This window comes from Neoarius graeffei, chromosome 11 (genome assembly GCF_027579695.1).
Source record: "Neoarius graeffei isolate fNeoGra1 chromosome 11, fNeoGra1.pri, whole genome shotgun sequence".
Lineage (NCBI taxonomy): Eukaryota > Metazoa > Chordata > Actinopteri > Siluriformes > Ariidae > Neoarius > Neoarius graeffei.
In genome coordinates, this window is record NC_083579.1 from 13,866,325 (window position 1) to 13,886,887 (window position 20,563).

Below are 20,563 nucleotides of genomic sequence, written 5' to 3' on the forward strand. Positions count from 1 at the left end.
TGTGCGTCTGTCCGAAAAGTGAGGAATTCTTCGTTAATGTTGAATGTCTTGTGTTCAGGTCAAGTGTATTTTGTGTGTCTATGTAAGTGATTAGGAAGAGACCGTTTTGAAATCTTTTTTTTTTCTGTAACCAGTGAGCTGAGTTCCCTATGGATTACACTTTATATTTCAAATTTTTTGCCACTGCTTGCATTTATTCGGCTATGTTGTGTTTTGTGCTTAGCTTAAGTTGGAGATTTGTTGTCAAGTTAATCAGACTTACTGCAGTCACTTCTAAGACAAAATTTGTTGTTACACGGTCGCCAGAATTATGCACATTTTAATGCTGGTTGTGTAGTAACGGAATTGGCTGCTGGGAGGTGGTATTGCTCCATATACGTGTGTGTGTGTGTACAATAACATGGTGTTGTTAGTAGCAATTTGTATGGACATTTTTTTGTTTAAGATTTTAAAGTGTCGAGAGTCAACATACATTAACAACTGAATTTGAACAGTTATCTGATCTGTAGTCAACTGGGTTTGGTTGAAGAATGGGTGGAGGGATTGCCCTCGCCCAGTTATGTGTGTGTGGGGGGGGGCAAACTGCTTGTCATACTAACAAGATCTGTTTTTGTTTGGCAGATTACCAGTTCGACTGAAGGTAAGAATATTCATCTGGTTTTATACATTTACACATCCTGTTTTGTTGACATTACCGCGATCAATGCTGCAGTCAATTGGGTTCAAGACTGTTTGGAGTGATTGCCACCAGATTAAATTCACAGCTTGTTGCTCTTAAATTCAAGAAAATATTATTAGCCTGCCATTTAACATGGTGATGTGTATTACAGATATTTTCAAACAACTTTATGTATTCATCATCACCAAGGCCATGTACCACAGCAGAATAATCATTAATCAAATTCTGCACTGATTTAATGAGCTGCTTGTGTCCAATATCCAAGTTAGTTGTAGACTGTTACAGAATGGATTACTGAATAACGTAGCCCCTTATTCAATTAAGAAAGGAAATTATGTGCAATTTGTGATGCACTGAAAATAAGATGAAGAAATGTTAACTTAAAGCTGCTCTCAGTGTTAAATATGTAATGAAGCAGAACTGTGTAAATTGTAATTGACTGTAGCCTATTTGTCAAGTGACTAACACTGAAACAGAAGTAGGTTTAGCTTTACTGTAACAACTTATGTATCTGCAATAATGCAATGACACATTATAGGTTTGGATTAACATTATAGTCAAGTTTTACTTGGAGGGAATGGCTCTCATTACTTTTGAGCCAGCTAAGATGCACCATGACATGCATGCATGCTTTGCCATGACAAACGCCTGGATCCCTGCAGCACAGGCTGTGCGTGTCAGTTACGAGCAAGCTCTGCATTGCACTGCATTGGCAGATCACCTGGTAGACTACATTAGTTTACATATACATGTTTGGCCATTTAGGCAAGTATACAGTGCAGGTATTTTCAGGGTTCACTGAGCTAAGTTACATTAAGTGTGAGTGCGTGAGTGTGAGTGAGTGAGTGAGTGAGAGAGAACTGCTTGTTATACTAACAAGATTTGTTTCCTTTTCGCAGATTGCCATTTCGACTTTGAAGGTAAGAATATTCATCTGGCTTTACACGTTTACACATCCTGTTTTGTTGACAAACAACTTGATGTCTTCATCATCACCAAGGCCATGTACCACAGCAGAATAACCATTAACTAATCAAATTCTGCACTGATTTAATGAGCTGCTTGTGTCCAATATCCAAGTTAGCTGTAGACTGTTACAGAATGGATTACTAGATAACGTAGCCCCTTATTCAAGTAAGAAAGGAAATTATGTGCAATTTGTGTTGCACTGAAAATAAAATGAAGAAATGTTAACTTAAAGCTGCTCTCAGTGTTAAATATGTAATGAAGCAGAACTGTGTAAATTGTAATTGACTGTAGCCTATTTGTCAAGTGACTAACACTGAAACAGAAGTAGGTTTAGCTTTACTGTAACAACTTATGTATCTGCAATAATGCAATGACACATTATAGGTTTGGATTAACATTATAGTCAAGTTTTACTTGGAGGGAATGGCTCTCATTACTTTTGAGCCAGCTAAGATGCACCATGACATGCATGCATGCTTTGCCATGACAAACGCCTGGATCCCTGCAGCACAGGCTGTGCGTGTCAGTTACGAGCAAGCTCTGCATTGCACTGCATTGGCAGATCACCTGGTAGACTACATTAGTTTACATATACATGCACCATGACATGCATGCATGCTTTGCCATGACAAACGCCTGGATCCCTGCAGCACAGGCTGTGCGTGTAAGTTACAAGCAAGCTCTGCATATATAACATTGTCAGATCACCTGGTAGACAACATTAGTTTACATATACATGTTTGATCATGTAGGCAAGTATATAGTGCAGGTATTTTCAAGGTTGACTGAGCTAAGTTACATTAAGTGTGTGTGTGTGTGTGTGTGTGTGTGTGTGTGTGTGTGTGTGAGAGAGTGTGTGAGTGAGAGCAAACTGGCTGTCATACTAACAAGATTTGTTTCTCTTTCGCAGCTTGCCATTACAACTTTGAAGGTAAGAATATTCATTTGGTTTTACACATTTGCACCATGTTTTGTTGACAAACAACTTGATGTCTTCATCATCACCAAGGCCATGTACCACAGCAGAATAACCATAATAACCATTAACTAATCAAATTCTGCACTGATTTAATGAGCTGCTTGTGTCCAATATCCAAGTTAGCTGTAGACTGTTACAGAATGGATTACTGGATAACGTAGCCCCTTATTCAATTAAGAAAAGAAATTATATGCAATTTGTGATGCATTGAAAATAAAATGAAGAAATGTTAACTTAAAGCTGCTCTCAGTGTAAAATATTTAATGAAGCAAAACTGTGTAAATTGTAATTGACTGTAGCCTATTTGTCAAGTGACTAACACTGAAACAGAAGTAGGTTTAGCTTTACTATAACAACTTATTTATCTGCAATAATGCAATGACACATTATAGGTTTGGATTAACATTATAGTCAAGTTTTACTTGGAGGGAATGGCTGTCATTACTTTTGAGCCAGCTAAGATGCACCATGACATGCATGCATGCTTTGCCATGACAAATGCCTGGATACCTGCAGCCAGCGCTCGAAACTAACGGTGTCCCGATGTCCCGGGGACCATAAAAAATGTCATCGGGACACAAAATTATCATATCTGGGACAATCTCGGGACAATGGAAAAAAATAGATCTAGAAAAAAAAGTTCTACATTAATATTATTTACAAAGCCGTAACACATACGTAGACATTCACCTAATTTGTCAATTTTAATTTTAAAACGTTAACAGCGAAAAATACATAGTAGCTACACTTTCGATGCACCTGCATCCGTAGGCTACAGAGCAGCGCATTCTGTTCTAGAATCTTCGGCCGGAGTCCGCATTATATGGACTTGGAATGGAATTGCTACCGCACACGCTGCGCCGACTCTTGCCAGAACAAAAATGCTGAAGTGGTTGAAGCGGACCGACCGCGGGGAAGAAACTGAAAGCCCAGACATAACGTCTCCGGGACCTTCAGGATCCAAAGTGTCATCGCCTGGTCTGCAGGCAACGCTATGAACTGAATGAACACTGTTATGGCCCTTTTCCACTACCCTTTTTCAGCTCACTTCAGCTCGCTTCAGCTCACTTCAGCCCGACACGGCTCGCGTTTCGACTACCAAAAACCGGCACGACTCAGCTCGTTTCAGCCCTGCTTAGCCCCTAAAACTCGCACCGTTTTGGAGTGGGGCTGAAGCGAGCCAAACCGTGCTGACTGAGGTTGGGGGCGTGAGCAGACACTCCCCTGTGCACTGATTGGTGAGGAGGAGTGTCCTCACATGCCCACACACGCCCCGCGAGCGCGCTGGGATCTGTAAACACCGCAAACCCGGAAGGAGAATAATTACGAATTACGAGAATTTCTGAAGCCTTATGCGCCTCGCCTCATCTATACGCTCTTGCCAGTATCTGTTGGCGTTGTCGGTGACAACAAGCCACAGCACCAAGACCAGCAACACTAACGACTCCATGTCATCCATGTTTATTGTTTACTATCCGGGTCGTGAGACTACTGCTTAAAAGATCACTGAATCAGTGACATACAGAGCATCGTGGACGAGTTCGCGGAGCGCAAGGCTCATCGTATGCCCTTCAAATAATGCGCGCAGTAGGCTATTGGTGTTTTATTATGAGCCATGTACAGTATGTCGCCTAATGTTTTTTTGTTTCTGAGTTACATGTTCGTTTGAAGGACTTAATGTACAAAATAACATAGTTGCACCCCGTAGTGTTGAAATTGGTAAACACAGTGCATTCAGTGAGGTTTGCACCGCCCTCCTTTTATTTCTGACTCTTCCTGTCACCACTCTGAGCGCTCATTCGTATGCCCTTCAAATAATGTGCGCAGTATAGGCTATTGATGTTTTATTATGAGCCATGTACAGTATCCTAATGTTTTTTGTTTCTGAGTTACATGTTCGTTTGAAGGACTAGATGTACTAAATAACATAGTTGCACCCGGTAGTGTTGAAATTGGTAAACACCGCAGTTGCGGACATTTTGTAGCCTAAAATGATGTTATGATAAGCTTTAATAAAGTGCCCGGTCATTTGCCCCGCCCCCGGCCCGGCTCTGACTTGTTCCGCCACTGTCACTGATGTCACTGTTTGCGCTGCTTAACGACATCACGTGACGTCCACCCACTTTCGCTAACTCCACCCAATGTGTCCACCCACTTCCAGCCAGCACGGTTCAGCGCGGTTGTAGTCGAAATGCAACTCCAACAGCCCCGCTCAGCTCGACTCAGCTCGACTCGGCACGGCACGGCTCGGCTCAGCCGCGTTTGTAGTGGAAAAGCGGCAATAGACACGTTATAAAATACAACAGGAATGATGTGGATGATATTGACGGAAGATACCGTTCAACAGAATAAGTGAGTTTTCTTGGTGTCTTTCTAGTTCAGAAAGTTTAGTCAGTCAGCAGCACAACTAGGCTCGGACCTGCCACTATGTTGATGTTGCTCACATTTGCACCCGGCAGCGAAAGTTCATAAAATGGATAACGGAAAGTTCATAAAAATGGATAACGGTAATGGATAACGGAAAGTTCATAAAAATGGATAACGGTAATGGTGAAAATTATAAGTTGGCCTTATAAGTGCCAACAGATATTCAAGGTATAAGTAGATGAAATTAACATAAAAGGGGTCTTATTTTCAGCTAAAGTGTACTGCAGATGTAGGGAGTTGAAACATTTTCTGAATGAGCTAGTTGGCCCCTTTAAATAAACAGGTATCTATTCATACAGTGAGATCGCCAAAGTTTAATAAACTGAAAATGCAATAACTGTAATTTTGAAGTAGATGATGTATAGGACGTGTCGCTTGTGTCTTGTGACTTATTGTAAAAATGATATAAAGGGTTCAAAATCGCATAGTTACAAATATAATAGTAACTTCATATGATAATATTAACCACTGGTTATTTCAGAGAGGAAAAAAATGGGGACACTATTGCTTCCATTCGGGACAATACAACACAGAATTCGGGACCACTGGGGGACACAAAGAAAAAAAGTTAATTTCGAGCCCTGCCTGCAGCACAGGCTGTGCGTGTCAGTTACGAGCAAGCTCTGCATTGCACTGCATTGTCAGATCACCTGGTAGACTACATTAGTTTACATATACATGCACCATGACATGCATGCATGCTTTGCCATGACAAACGCCTGGATACCTGCAGCACAGGCTGTGCGTGTCCGTTACAAGCAAGCTCTGCATTGCACTGCATTGTCAGATCACCTGGTAGACAACATTAGTTTACATATACATGTTTGGCCATTTAGGCAAGTATACAGTGCAGGTATTTTCAGGGTTCACTGAGCTAAGTTACATTGAGTGTGTGTGTGTGACTGTGAGAGACCACTGCTTGTCAAACTAACGTGTTTCTCTTTTGCAGGACGCAAAAGAGTTCTAAGGTAAATATTATTATTAATCTGGTTTTACAGGTAAATAACCAACACTCGAAACACCAGAAGCAACTTGAGCGACACTGGCGACGGAAGTAATTGACTTTGTATTGCGAGCTGGCGACAAGAGGCGATTGAGCAACTCGAGCGACAGTTTGCAGTTGAACTTCAGCGAATATTATGATAAGATATGAAGCTATGAAGTCGCTCGGCGACAAACGCAGCAGCCAATCGGAATGCCGGAACGCTTGCATTCTGCTTTTAACGGTCATACTCGGTCGCTTTTATTGCTCGAGTCGCTCTTGCTATGAAAACAGTCCAGCGACTCTTTGTAGCTTCTGTCTTTTCAAGTCGCTTCTGGTGTAATCGCGTGGTTATACTGTGAATGTAATGTATAGTCTGTAGAGTTTCACTACTGTTTGAGTATGCTGTTTTATTGACATCACTGTGATCAAGACTGGGTGGAATGATTGCCCTCACCCAGTTTTAATGCACAGCTTGCCATTATTAAATTCAGGAAAGTTAATAATTTTTCTCAGCGCTTAGCTGTAAGGCAAGGCAATTTTATTGGTATAGCGCATTTCATACACAGATGCAGTTCAATGTGCTTCACAAAAATAAAATAAAAATATAAGAACATGTACAAAATAAAATAAAAGAAATAAAAAGATGAAATAAAAGTATACGAACACAGCAAAAGAGATAAAAAATAGAGGCATTACTTAAGAAAAGCATTAAATAATTAGAAAATCAAAAGTTAAAATTTTTGATTACTAAGAGAAAGCATCTGAGAACAGCTTTGTCTTGAGTCTGGATTTAAAGCTGTCCACAGTAGGAGCATTTTTTACATCATCTGGTAGCTGGTTCCAAAGCTTTGCAGCATAGCAGCTAAAGGCGGCCTCACCACACTTAGTTTTGACATTTGGTATTGCCAACAAGTTTTTCTGCATTGATCTTAGTGACCTAGTTGGTGCGTGCAGCTGAAATATATCCAGTAGGTAGCTGGGGTCCATCCCATTTAATGATTTAAACACAAGAAGTAATGCCTTAAAGTCAATTCTGTAGCTCACTGGGAGGCAGTGCGGTGTTCTCAGAATTGGAGTAATGTTGCCAATCTTTTTTGTTCTCGTAAGAACCCTTGCTGCTGCATTTTGGATTAGTCGAAGCTGTTTGATGGTCTTTTTGGGGAGGCCAGTGAAAAGGCTATTACAGTAGTCAACCCTACTGGAAATGAAGGCATGTATTAGTTTGTCTAGATTGTATTTCTAGCTGTACAATATTGTCTGCAGGCATGCAAGCGTCTGACCTTCCAGGAAAGGTTACCACTTTGTTTTTGTTTTTTTTTGAAGCTATGGGCTACCAATAGAACTCAGTGTAGTTGGTGCGCATGTTTCAGGGCCTATTCAGTGTCTTCTGAATGTAACTGTTAAATGAATGTGGCCTGTGGCACCTGTGTTGATGTAAAAACTGATGTATAGTATTTAACCCAACAGTGTTAATTTAGCTGTTAAGTGGATGTTTGAGTATTTCCACTTCCTAGAAATGTACATTTTCCAGGCACATGACCACTGCTGGTTCCAGGAGCCATATACAGCTTGTGGCATTAGATCGCCCTCTTGTGACTAAAAGGTGTAATGCATTGTATTTGTCCAGATATCAGTGGCTACACAGAACTCAGTACTAATGTATTTTTAATATAGTATACAATATGACACTTTCTGCTAATGTATCTCCTCATTTATTATACTGTAATATTGTATAGGACCTAGATTGTTGTATTTGTGAGTTTTTAGTTTTTATATGAACTGTGTGAGTGGGCTTGTTCTGATGGTTCAGTGCTGACAAGCTTCTTTACTCCATTGTTATCTTATTTCTGTCATTGCTGCTTGTTTTGAAAAGTTTTAAACTAATGCTTTAACCGCAGGTTCCGTTGGGGTATTTGGTGTTAATTTTCTTCTAACATGTATATTACTTTAGATAAGTGTTACTATGCTATACTTATCACTGTAACAGATGTGAGTGATTGTAATAGGGGTGAAAACATTGCTACTCTTGTATCTGTTATACTTTTAAATACTGTAACAGATGATTGTCTACATATCAATTTGCCATGGACTAACATGTAACTGTTTTGCCTTTTACTGCAGATGCCACGTGGAAGCAAGCAGTCCCGGGCGGCGAAGGCACGCCACGTGAGCAGGCAGCTGTCTGCTGAAGAAGAGGTTGCGGCGCCTCTTGAAATACAGCCAGCATCGCAAAGCAAATCTCAAAGCAAATCTCAAAGCAAATGTCTGAGCGAATGTCTGAGCGAATGTCCAAGCCAAAGGCAAAGCCTTGCAAGCAAAGTCAAAGAAAGTCAAAGCCCTCTAAACTCTCAACCTCTCAAACTCTCCTCAAACTCTGAACCTCTCAAACTCTCCTCAAACTCTGAACCTCTCAAACCCTCCTCAAACTCTGTGTCAGTTACTGTAACTTCTACCAATGCTACTAATGATTGTTTTCAGTCTGTCGATGCTCCAGCGAAGCCTCTCCTGATGGGATCGTTTCATCAAGGCCATTCGCGCTTTGGTGACATCAAAGACAAGCAGTGCGGCCCAGTCAGCCTGGTTGCAGTTTTGCGGTCCAAGACTAAGAATGTTCTTACATGGACGGCCAGAGATTTAGACGACATATTGATGAGAGGAAGTGCTTTGTATAGACGTCTGAGAAGTGCAGATCAAATCAGTGATAAAATGCATGGACATGTATCAGTCACAGAACTACCAACTAAACACAATGTGTGGAATTCTGAATTTTCAATAAACTTTGCTGAATCTTACACAGGTTTCATTGATATGAATGAATATGATCATGCTTTGTCTGATTATGTAATGCCACTTGATGTAGCTTTACAACGCACTTTACTTAGTAATGATGCTTGTCTGTTCACGGTTTCTGCAAGTACATGTGCAATTGTGAAGGAAGGTTCGTGGTTTGCAGTAATTGATTCCCACGGCAGAAAGAACAACGCAAACAGACGCTATGGCAGTTCTGTTAGTTTTTTCAGCTGTATAGAAAGTCTTCACAACTACCTACTGAACTTGGGACGATGGTTCAGAAAATTCAGAGAGAGAGTACCATTCGAGGTAACAGGCGTCAATGCAATGCTGAATCAACATCCAACACCTGTCGTGAGCAGTCTATCTCCAAGCAATGTCGTGGAAGGTGAGGTGTCTGAGCAGACCGCATATGATGATGATGGCGCAAAGTGTTCAAATGCAGGTAAATCTGTTGATGTTCGCTGTAGCCCGTGTGAGGTTTTGAAGGGTGAACCAAAACTGGCAAAGGCAACCAATAGCAAAGTATCTGCTGACACACAGGCTGATGAGGTTCTGATTACTAATGTGACTGTTGACCGGCAAGCTTTTACACCATTGTCAAGCCAGGAACAGGACAGTTTGTGCTCACGTCTTCAACTACCAAATGACATGTGTAAGCGTACGTCTTCCACAGTTGTACAGGTTAGCGATATGGGTTCTCCATGTAAAACAAAAAGTATCAATCCTGATGGAAATTGTTTCTATCGTAGCATCTCGTTCAGCATTTGTGGGGATGAAGAAAAACATTTAAAAATTAGAAGGGCTGTAGTTAAACATCTTGAAAACAACACTTCACAGTTTGAAAGGTATTTGAGAGATGAATACACATCTGTTCAAGACTATGTCAGCAAATCAAGAATTTTTTATTCTGGTTCCTGGGCAACAGAGATTGATATTTTTGCTGCTGCCGACTTCTTGCAATTAGACATTATGACATACAATAACGGCAGATGGAATCGTCACGGTCCTACTAAGTCATTATCAAACAGACAAGGTTGCATCTATTTAAATCACACTGGAAATCATTATGATGTGGTGGTATGCGTTCAAAACAAGCAAAACAGAAGAGCGTGTGCTGGAATGTGCTGTCATAGCGACGAACGCACTCGTCCACAGCGGAAGAGAAAGTTGAACCAATCAGAGACTGCAAAGCTAAAAGACGCTGAGAAAAAGCGACAGCAGTATCACAATGACCCCAGTTTCAGACAAGCAAAACTCGCAAGGCTGCAGGAAAAGTACCATAAAGATGAATGTATGAAGCAGAAGAAGCGTCAATGTTCTCGTGACCATTTCCTAAAGAAATATCGGACAAACCCAGACTTTCGTGAGTATGTGCTTCAACGTTTTCAAAAGAAATACAAAAAGGATACATGTTTTCAAGCAAAGGTTAAACAAAAGTCTAAAGCCCAATATAAAAACACAACATTTCAAGATCTTGTCCGTCAATACTCACAAGTCAAGTATCACACCAACAAAAAATTCCAGACTGCTGTGCGTAACTATAGTCATGTTAAATATAAGACCGACAAGAAACATCAGAATGCTGTGCGTAATTACAGTCGTGTTAAATATAAGACCGACAAGAAACATCAGAATGCTGTGCGTAATTACAGTCATGCGAAATACAGGAAAAACATTTCTTTTCAAAACAAAATAAAGCAGTACAACAAAACGAAGTACTATCAAAATGAAAATGTACGCATACTTAAAACCCAAAGGAGTCTTAACAGATACAACGCTTCTCAGAAAAAACAGAAAGACATGGGTTGCGTCATTGCTCATTTTCGACAGAACGTCAGCCGTGGACCTGAATTTCCGTGCTCATGCTGTCACCGCTTGCTGTTCAGAAAGCAGGTTATTGAGTGCAAACCACATAACTATGAAAGCAAAAGCGTTGAGGTTGCTGAGCTGGCTAAGAGATGCATAACTTTCCAATATTTACACGTGTGTGACTTCGACTGTGAGCCTGAATGTCATTTGGCTGAAAGCCCATTAAGCAAATTATGGATTTGCCACACCTGTCATCGAAAATTACGTAACTGCGTTCTCCCTGAGGAAAGCGTTACTAACAATTTGCATTTGGATGACATTCCAGAAGAGCTGAAATGTTTGAATTCTTTAGAGCAACATTTAATAGCCAAAAATATCTGTTTTTTGAAGCTGCTGTGTTTGCCTAGAGGGCGCCAACGCGCTTGCCATGGTCCTTGTGTCAGTGTTCCTATTAATTGTTCAACTGTAACAAACATACTTCCAAGAAATGAAGGCGATGATAAGATGATTAGAGTCAAACTTAAACGCAAATTATCTTATAAAGGTCACTATGAGTATATGTATGTTCACACTGAACGAGTCAGAAATGCGCTGAGGTATTTAATCCAAAACAACAGATGGTATGATGACGTCATTTTGAATGATCAGTGGTTGAACTCTTTGGATGGCACTGACCCAAACGACGAAGTGGACAATCACAACAAAGACGAGGTTGACAACAGTGATGAAGAAAATGATAATGAAGGAAATGAAGAAGAAGAAGAAGATTTGACTTATATTAAAGATCAGAGTGGGCTTGTGTCAGATACATCATTACAACCTGTTGATGTGGGTTCAGAGATTGTTGATCAACATTTTCAAGACATACTGAATATGGCACCTGCTGAAGGAAATACTCCCGTTAGCCTGCTATCTGATAAGACAAATGAAGCAAAGTCCTTTCCTGTCCTATATCCGTTAGGTGGGCCTACATTCCATTCTGAAAGAGAGTCAAAAATAAGCCTGTCACGATACTTGAATACACGTATACTGAACGCTGATGGACGCTTTGCACGGAACACAGACTTTATTTTCTATGCACAATATATTTCAGAAGTCCAACAAGTCCAATCCAGCATCCAAATAGCATTGCGCAAAGGCTCTCAAAAAGACGTGTCACCACAGACGTTGCTAAACTCTGACTCACTCCAACAAATATTGCGGAACAATGAAGGCTACAAATTTTTACGTGGTATTCGTGGCACACCTCCATACTGGATGTCAGTACAGAAAGATTTATTTGCCATGATAAGACAACTCTCTATACCCACATTTTTTGCATCGTTCAGTTCTGCGGATTTGAGATGGCCAGAATTTTTGTCTAGTCTGCAAAGGGTGGAAGGAAAACAACCAAATGTTTCTGATCTTGACTGGTCGGACAAATGTGGACTCATACGCAGAAACCCTGTGACAGCAGCACGCATGTTTGACTACCGTTGGCACTCTTTTCTTCGGGATGTAATCATGTCACCAGCTGAACCTATTGGAAAAGTAAAAGACTATTTCTACCGTGTTGAATTTCAACAACGTGGTTCGCCCCATGTACATTGCCTGTTTTGGATTGAAAACGTGCCAAAGATTGATAAGAATAGCGATGCTGAAGTAGCTGCTTTCATAGACAGATACATCACATGTCAACTTCCTTCAGAAAGAGATCCAGAGCTTTTTGAGACAGTTAGCAGTGTACAGAAGCACAGCACAAGACATTCCCGGACTTGCCGAAAACGAAACCAGATTTGCCGTTTTCATTTCCCCAGACCTCCGTCAAACCGTACTTTCATCACAAGAGGCGTAAGCGCAGAGGAGCTGAATAATAATGACGAGGTGAAACGTTCAAGTGAAATAATTAACAGTGTCAGAGCTGCATTAACTGCACCAGATTTTAATTCCAATACAACTGATGCATTCTTTCAATCTCTGGGTATAGATCAAAGTATGTTTGAAAGGGCATACAATATATGGTCCACAAAGAAGAACATTGTCATGAAACGAAATCCTGCAGAAATTTGGGTAAACCAGTACAATAAAGACTTACTTCGAGCTTGGCAAGGCAATATGGACATACAATTTGTCACGGATGCATTTTCTGCTAGTGTTTACATACTTTCCTACGTCACAAAGGGAGAACAGGAACCTGGTTTGCTCTTACAACGTACCCAAAACGAGGCCCGAAATGGTAACTTGGACGCCAAACAGACATTTCGGCAGCTTGGAAGTGTGTACCTCCACAACAGAGAAGTTTCAGCTCAAGAAGCAGTGTATCGTTTAACACATATGCACCTGAAGGAATGCTCACGTGATGTACAGTACATTCCCGTTGGTGAAAATCCCATGAGAATGAGTTTACCTTTGCATGTGCTTCAAACTCAACCTCGTCAACAGTGTGAAGACAACAGCAGCATTTTCATGACCAATATTGTCGAGCGATATGAGAACAGACCTCAGTTGGTTGAATTTGAAGATTTGTGCTTGGCCAGTTTTTGTTCAGAATACAGAGTTCTTTCAAAGTCTCAGGTCAGAGCCTCACATGACGTAACAGAGCTCAACAACAACTGCGGCTTTGTGCAACGGAGAACACGATCGCAACCTGCTGTTGTGAGATATGCTCGATTTTCTCCCACACGAGACCCGGAAAAGTACTTCCATTCTCTGCTGCAACTGTTTTTGCCTCACTATGAAGCCTGTCACCTTAAACCACCCCCCTACGAGTCATACGAGCAATTCTACCAGAATGGCGCAGTTAAATGTGGTGGTGTCGTTCAAACTGTCAAGTCAATTGTGGATAACAACAGAGCTCTGTTTGAAAAAGAGAGTGATGAGCTTGACAAAGCTAGGCAGGTACTTTCTGAAGAGAACGTTGACTTGCAAGATGCATGGTCTCGTTTGTGCCCAGAGACAGAGCGTGAGCGCCTTCATTGTTTGGATCTCATGAAAGACAAAGTTGTAGCCGATGAAGATGATGATGACACCGCAACATATATCCCTGACCTGACAGCCCACCCACAAACTGCATGCTCGCTAGAGACTAATCATATGACGATGCCCAGACAAGATGCATTGGATTTATTACGATCACTGAATGAAGAGCAGTCTAAAATATTATATGCGGTAAGACATTGGTGTTTGCAGAAAATTTCCGAAAAGAACCCCAACCCATTGCGACTGTTTATTGGAGGTGGCGGAGGATGTGGAAAGAGTCATTTAATAAAGGCCATACATTACGAATCGACGAGATTATTGTCCCAGCTTGCTGATAATCCAGAGGAGCTCACTGTGCTTCTTACGGCACCTACAGGCGTGGCCGCATACAACATCAATGCCGCGACAATTCACAACACTTTTTCCATTGGCGCAAATGTGAAACTGCCTTATCAACCTCTTGGTGATGAAAAAGTCAACTGTTTACGAAATAAAATGAGGAGCTTGCAAATTTTGATAATCGACGAAGTTTCGATGGTCGACCATCGTCTACTGGCCTATGTCCATGGTAGACTCCGGCAAATCAAACAGACTGGTGATTACTCGCTATTTGGCAATGTTTCTATCATCTGTGTAGGTGACTTTTACCAGCTGCGACCTGTAAAAGGCACACCTCTTTATGCTGACAACAAAGGAGCCAACCTGTGGGAGAACAACTTTGAAATTTTTGAACTGACCACTGTTGTGAGACAACAAAATGCAGCATTCGCAGAAGCACTAAATCGCATCAGAGTGCGTAAAAAGAAAGAACCTCTCAACGTCCATGACGAGCTCACACTGAAGCAGCGTGAAACTGGAGAAGACTCTGATGCCATTCACATTTATGCTACGAATGCGGAGGTGCAGGAATATAATGTCCAAAAATTGAACAAGACGTGTCCAGATGCAATCCAAATACCAGCTCAAGATTTTGTACGAAATCCCAAAACTGGAAGAATGGAAAAAATGGCTGGCTTCCACACCAAAGTCTTCAATTCATGTTTGCCTAAATGTGTTCAAGTTGGTATTGGCGCAAGGGTCATGTTGAAGAAGAACATAGATGTGTCCGATGGCCTTGTCAATGGAGCATGTGGCACAGTTGTGGAAATCATCAAAGGTGAAGAAGATGATGACATACCGAGGGCCATTCATGTGGAGTTCGAAGACCCTAATGTTGGCAAGATACAAAGATCAAAGTCTAAAAGACATTCCGAACGTTCAACGGTGCTGGAAATTCAGGAAGACGTAGTCAGTAATTCTGGTGGTGTGCGAAGGCAATTTCCCATTGGTTTGGCGTGGGCTGTGACTGTCCATAAATGTCAGGGCCTTACAGTTGAAAGAGCTGTTGTGTCACTGAAAAAGATCTTTGCTCCTGGTCAAGCATATGTTGCGCTTAGTCGTGTGAAAAATCTTAATGGACTGATAATTGAAGAATTCAAGGAGTCTGCTATATTTTGTGATGAGAAAGTAGAGTCAGCCGTGCAAAGTATGCCCAAATTCAGCTACGGAAGGTCTATTTTGTCTGATGTTAACACTGTATGCAGAATAGCATTGCACAATGTACAGAGTTTGAAGGCTCACGTTAAGGATCTCCAAGCCCATAACGTTCTAATGAAAGCTGATTGTATTTGTTTAACAGAGACATGGCTAAACGGAGACCCCGGGGACAAGCCACAACTTCCAGCATACAACTTTGATCACAATCCAAGAGTGAGCTGTTATGATGACTCCGAACCAATCTTTGCAGGGTTGAAACTGAAAAAAGGAGGTGGTGTTGGCATATATTATTCAGATGAAATTGATGTGCAGGTGTCAGTTCCACAGAGATGCAATTTGGAATGCCTATATTTTCAGATACCTCATGTGAATTTGTTTGCTGCTGTTTTGTACAGGCCAAGCTCTTATGACATTGCTGTATTTCGACAAAACTTGATGCAGGTAATTGTTGAACTTGAGAAAAACCCTGGGAGGAAAGTCATAATGGGAGACTTCAATGAGGACATCTTTGTATCATGTACGATTGCAAAGTTACTGGAGCAGCATGGATACTGTCAGTGCGTGCAAACACCCACCACTGAAAAAGGTACATTAATAGATCATGTGTACTGTAAAGACGCAGGAGATGTTGTTGTTGAAGTTGTGCCTACATACTTTAGTTTTCATGAAGCAATACTCATCTCACTCCTCTAATTTCCATTTTCTCCCTATTGAAAGAACAGCATGAGCAGGTGCATGTTTTAGTTGTGTTTTATGGTTTTAGGTGTGTTTTATGAGTTGCATACACATTCCGTCCATGAAATGTGGCTGGGTGGTGGCAAGGAGAAAGCTTACTACAGGACGGCTTCTTGCATGGGACAGGGAGGGACATGGGACATTTTTCAAAACAAGTTTCATGTTGTTTACCTGACTCTCGCCAGATGAATGCAGTTCTGCCTTGCTTCCCCGATGGGAAGCCCTTTAAAATAGTCAAAAAAATAAATGGGCTGGTCAGGATGCACACGCACATTATCATTGATGTGATATGTCAGAAAAACAACTGTTTCTTTCAAACTGTATCATTCTATTATTTCTAGTTGCGGGATTCAGGTGTGCTGCGGTAACTTTAAATGATGAACAGAAAATGGTGTTGGAGTCATTTATTGGTGGCAGAAATGTTTTTGCTCTTCTCCCAACTCAACAAGGCCCTGCATTCTATTCCCACACCTATGTATGTGTAGACCAAGGCAGAACTACATTCATCTGACGAGAGTCGGGATAACAATATGTTTCACTTTTTGGCGGAAACCTTGTAATTTCACTTGTAGAATATAATAGAATAGAAATCAGCAATATTGGTCAGTCTGCACGGGGGTATACTTGTATTGTAACACATCAAAGACCAACTGTGTGATGCCACAATGTGTTTTATTTATTTATTTGTTTGTTTGTTGTGTTTATTTATGAATAGTGTTTTGGTCATCCATGAAAGATATATAATTTATTTATCTGTTATTTTATTTATTATATAAATTATAAAGAAAGCAATACAAAAATCAATTAATCAAAAAAAGAACAGTTGCTAATTATTTCTTAAAATACCCATAAAATTGATGTATTTTATAATGAAATGAAATTGTCAATGTTCAAATTCTTCAAATTTCCATTCCCAATACCTTTTTGTGTTTTACCATGAAGCCTAATCAAGTTGATTTCACATAATTTTTCATTATTTTGAAAATTATTCACTTAATTGGACTAAGTCCACACCATGCTGAGATGTTTCATTTACATCATGAGGCCCTTTCCTGTTGCCACATAATCTGCAGTATCTAACCCTTTCGTTATCAAGATCTGTGCAATCTTCTAAGGAAAAATTACATGTTTGGCCCATTAACAGCATCAAGGAGGACATTGTTCAGTTTGGCATATTCGTATTGTTGTTGGAGAAAGACTTTGTCACAGGAAGTAGTATGCACAGACAGCACAGGGAGAAGGACATCAGCACCAAGGGGAAGGCCAGCAGAACAGATAGAAGAGGGGTGACAAACAGCAGAGGTCAGGGGAGTGAGGCAACCGCATGAATACCACCCCAGCACTGGAAGAGCCATCAAGAGCAGTCTGCTGTGGAGCCACACTATGTTCAGCTCAGTGTTATGTTCAGCTAAGTGTTTGGTAACCATGACTGTGGACTGATGAACTGTAACATTAAGCTAAGTGCTTCCACACTGTGTGTGTGTGACATTTATGAAGTACCATGATGACCAGTGGAAACCTTGTACACATGACAAACCGATTCCCTCCCTGCTCCACTGTAGTATACGTACACTAGTAGCTATGTGTTGTCCTTGGCCTGCTCCATCTCAGCACGCCTTTCTTGGCTAGAACGACAACAGGCTTGTGGAGTCCCCGTCATCGTTCCTGACACCCCACTGTGATCTGCTCACTGTGACTTACAGCCTAGAGGGGTATGTTGTTTGCAGTGCTTAAAACATGTTGTGTATGTGGCATCTTGTGTATGTGTATCTTGGCACCTCTTCTTTTTGACTCACCTTTTCAAAGTGTGACTGTGTGGTGTGTAGTATGCCCTCTCAATGTGTATGCTTATGTTGACATTATGTTGACAGAGAAGGAAGACACCGTCTGTGTTGCCACCAGGTAATGAGGACTGGAGTGAGCCCTATGCACAAGCACCTGCACCAACAGGTCCCACCCGGCTACTGGACAGTCCCGTACCTGCATTGGGGGAAAAAACCTCCTGCCACTCCAGAGTGCTTCCACTATCTGTCTGGTTACCATAAGGCACAACCCTATGGGCCACCGTACATTGAGGTAAGAGTGTATTGTGAGTGACAGTATCCTTCAGCTATGTGTTTCAAAAAATGTCAGTCTTAATATAACTCTTAAAGAGTTGAAATAACATTTGGTCCCACACAAAAATAGTGTTAATTTTACGCTATGATCAGTGTAACATTTGAGAGTTCATTGTACTCTATATTGTGTAAATATTAAGAGCTCTAGGTTGCAATGACACTGGCCACCTGTACAATTTTATACTGACTTTTGATTCCACTGTTAGAGTAATTTGACTCTCACAATGTTGTAAGTACTCTATTTGGACTTATACAAGTTTACTCTGAAATATTGACACCCCATTTTTCACTGTGTTGTGACCAGCTTGGACCGGTGCCCTGATAAGGCAGAGCAGATGCCGAACACAGCCCTGACATCAGCATGGAGCCCAGCACGCCACCCTCCTACACCTGCCATTCCAGTCCTGCCCCCAGAGGACCATCCATACCCATCTCCACTAGCCACATTGGCCCAGACCAGTGGAAACCCGTCCTCCCCCAGCGCCAGCTGTTCCCAGCTTTGCCTCAGTGCAGCCCGTTACCACCAGCCATTGTAGTCTTCCCTCAGTGGAGACCTGTCTTCCCTCATCCATACCAGCTGCTCCGGCCCTGCTCACACAGACTGGCCGCCCCAACCCCCTTGATCCTAATCACCTCAAGAAATGTTTGACCTAAAACCTCTATTTCTGTACACATGCTGATTGAAGAGTGGGGTGCCATGCCACAGCAGTGTGTGAACAGTCTGGGAATCAGCACAAGGAAGAGGTGATTACAGCCTACGGTGTATATTATTTACAGTGCTTAAAACATGCTGTGCACGTGAATCTTGGCAACTCTACTTTTTTGACTCACCTTTTTGAAGCGTGACTATGTGGTGTGTAGTATGCCCCCTCCATGTGTGTGCTTATGTTGACGCAGTGAAGAGAGACACCATCAGTGTTGCCACCAGCCAACGAGGACTGGAGTGAGCCCTACGCACAATACACCTGCACCAACAGGTCCCACCCAGCTACTGGACAGCCCCGTGCCTGCGTTGGGGGAAAAACCTGCCACGTCAGAGGGCTTCCACCATCTGTCTGGTTACCATGAGACACAGCCCCATGGGCCTCCGCACATTGAGGTAACAGTGTATTGTGAATAACAGTATCTCTCAGCTATGTGCTTGAAATTACAGTAACTCCTTTCAGATAATATTTGGTCCCACACAAAATATAGTGTTAATTTTACTCTATGGTCAGTGTAACATTTTGAGAATTAATTGTACTCAATATTGTGTAAATATTTAGAGCTCTAGGTTGAAATGACACTGGCCACCTGCACAATTTTACACTGACTTTTGACTTCACTGTTAGGGTAATTTGACTGTCAGTGTTATAAGTACTCTATCTGGACTTATACAAGTTCACTCTAAAATATTGACACCCCATTTTTCATTGTGTTGTGACCAGTTTCGCCCGGTGCCCTGGTAAGGAAGAGCAGATGCTGAACGCAGCCCTGACATCAGCATGGAGCCCAAAATGCCACCCTCCTACATCTGCCATTCCAGTCCTGTCCTGGGAAGACCATCCATACCCATCTCCACTAGCCACACTGGCCTGGTCCCAGTGATGCAGCCCGTCCTCCCCCAGTGCCAGGTGTTCCCAGCTTTGCCCCAGTGGAGCCCGTTACCAACAGCCTTTGTAGTCTCTCCTCAGTGGAGACCCATCTTCCCTCATCCATACCAGCTGCTCCAGCCCTGCTCACACAGACTGGCCACCCCAACCCCCTTGATCCTAATCACCTCAAGAAATGTTTTAACTAAAACCTCTATTTCTGTACACATGCTGATTGAAGAGTGGAATGCCATGCCACAGCAGTGTGTGAACAGTCTGGGAATCAGCATGAGGAAAAGGTGTCACAATTCTGTGGCTATGTTTTGTTCAGTCACATCTAACTGGGCGACAAAATTGAGCTTATGGAGGTGGCAATGGTGCCATACAGGAAGCCTTGACAGCACCTCATCCACATCCTCATGCACCTTCAATACATCCCCACCACATGTGTCCCCCTCCTTACCCTCAAATCACTCACTGCCCACTACCTTGCAGATCTCTATCCACACAGCACCCTGAGGTCCCTGTGGGTCGTTGACTAAGGAGTCTCAGGACCTTTGGTGATGGAGCGTTCTGTGCAACTGGCCCCATTTTATGAAACCAACAAGAAGCATTGATCACTTTTTGTGAAGCGTACTGTATGTATGTGTGAAATCATCTCACAATGAGATTATTCAATATATTTACATTTTCATAACTAGCAAATTTTGATGTCATAATAGTTGTGTTAAATAAACATGTACACGTTTGGAAAATGTCTAGTCACAACTGGATTTCAAAAATCCAAAGTTATACATAATTTACTTTTAACGTTATAATGTGATCATGCATAGAGTTTTGTGTTGTACTTCTAATTTTCTTCTCTTAACTTTTTTTTGTTTGTTTGCGTGTGTGTGTTTTTTGTTAGCGATTGCAACCAAATTTCATGGAATTACCCAACTAGTGGTATAAACAGGCTGATAAATCTGATAAATATATGCATTTACAGCATATCTGATTCCACAA

General features: G+C 41.6%; 2 long non-coding RNA genes across 3 annotated transcripts; both read left to right on the forward strand.

Annotated features, from left to right (window-relative positions):
• Nucleotides 1-563: 563 nt before the first annotated feature.
• On the forward strand, nt 564-8,831 carry LOC132894128 (uncharacterized). The gene is made up of 5 exons (XR_009655615.1): nt 564-640; nt 1,579-1,599; nt 2,559-2,579; nt 6,004-6,022; nt 8,161-8,831. It is a non-coding gene; the product is annotated as an uncharacterized LOC132894128 (long non-coding RNA).
• An 8,013-nt stretch (nt 8,832-16,844) lies between these two features.
• On the forward strand, nt 16,845-20,305 carry LOC132894130 (uncharacterized). Of its 2 annotated transcripts, XR_009655619.1 has the most exons (5): nt 16,845-17,582; nt 17,742-17,946; nt 18,292-18,731; nt 18,885-19,086; nt 19,415-20,305. It is a non-coding gene; the product is annotated as an uncharacterized LOC132894130 (long non-coding RNA). The 2 variants fall into 2 exon arrangements; XR_009655618.1 differs by having other exon boundaries at nt 18,292-19,086.
• Nucleotides 20,306-20,563: the final 258 nt, after the last annotated feature.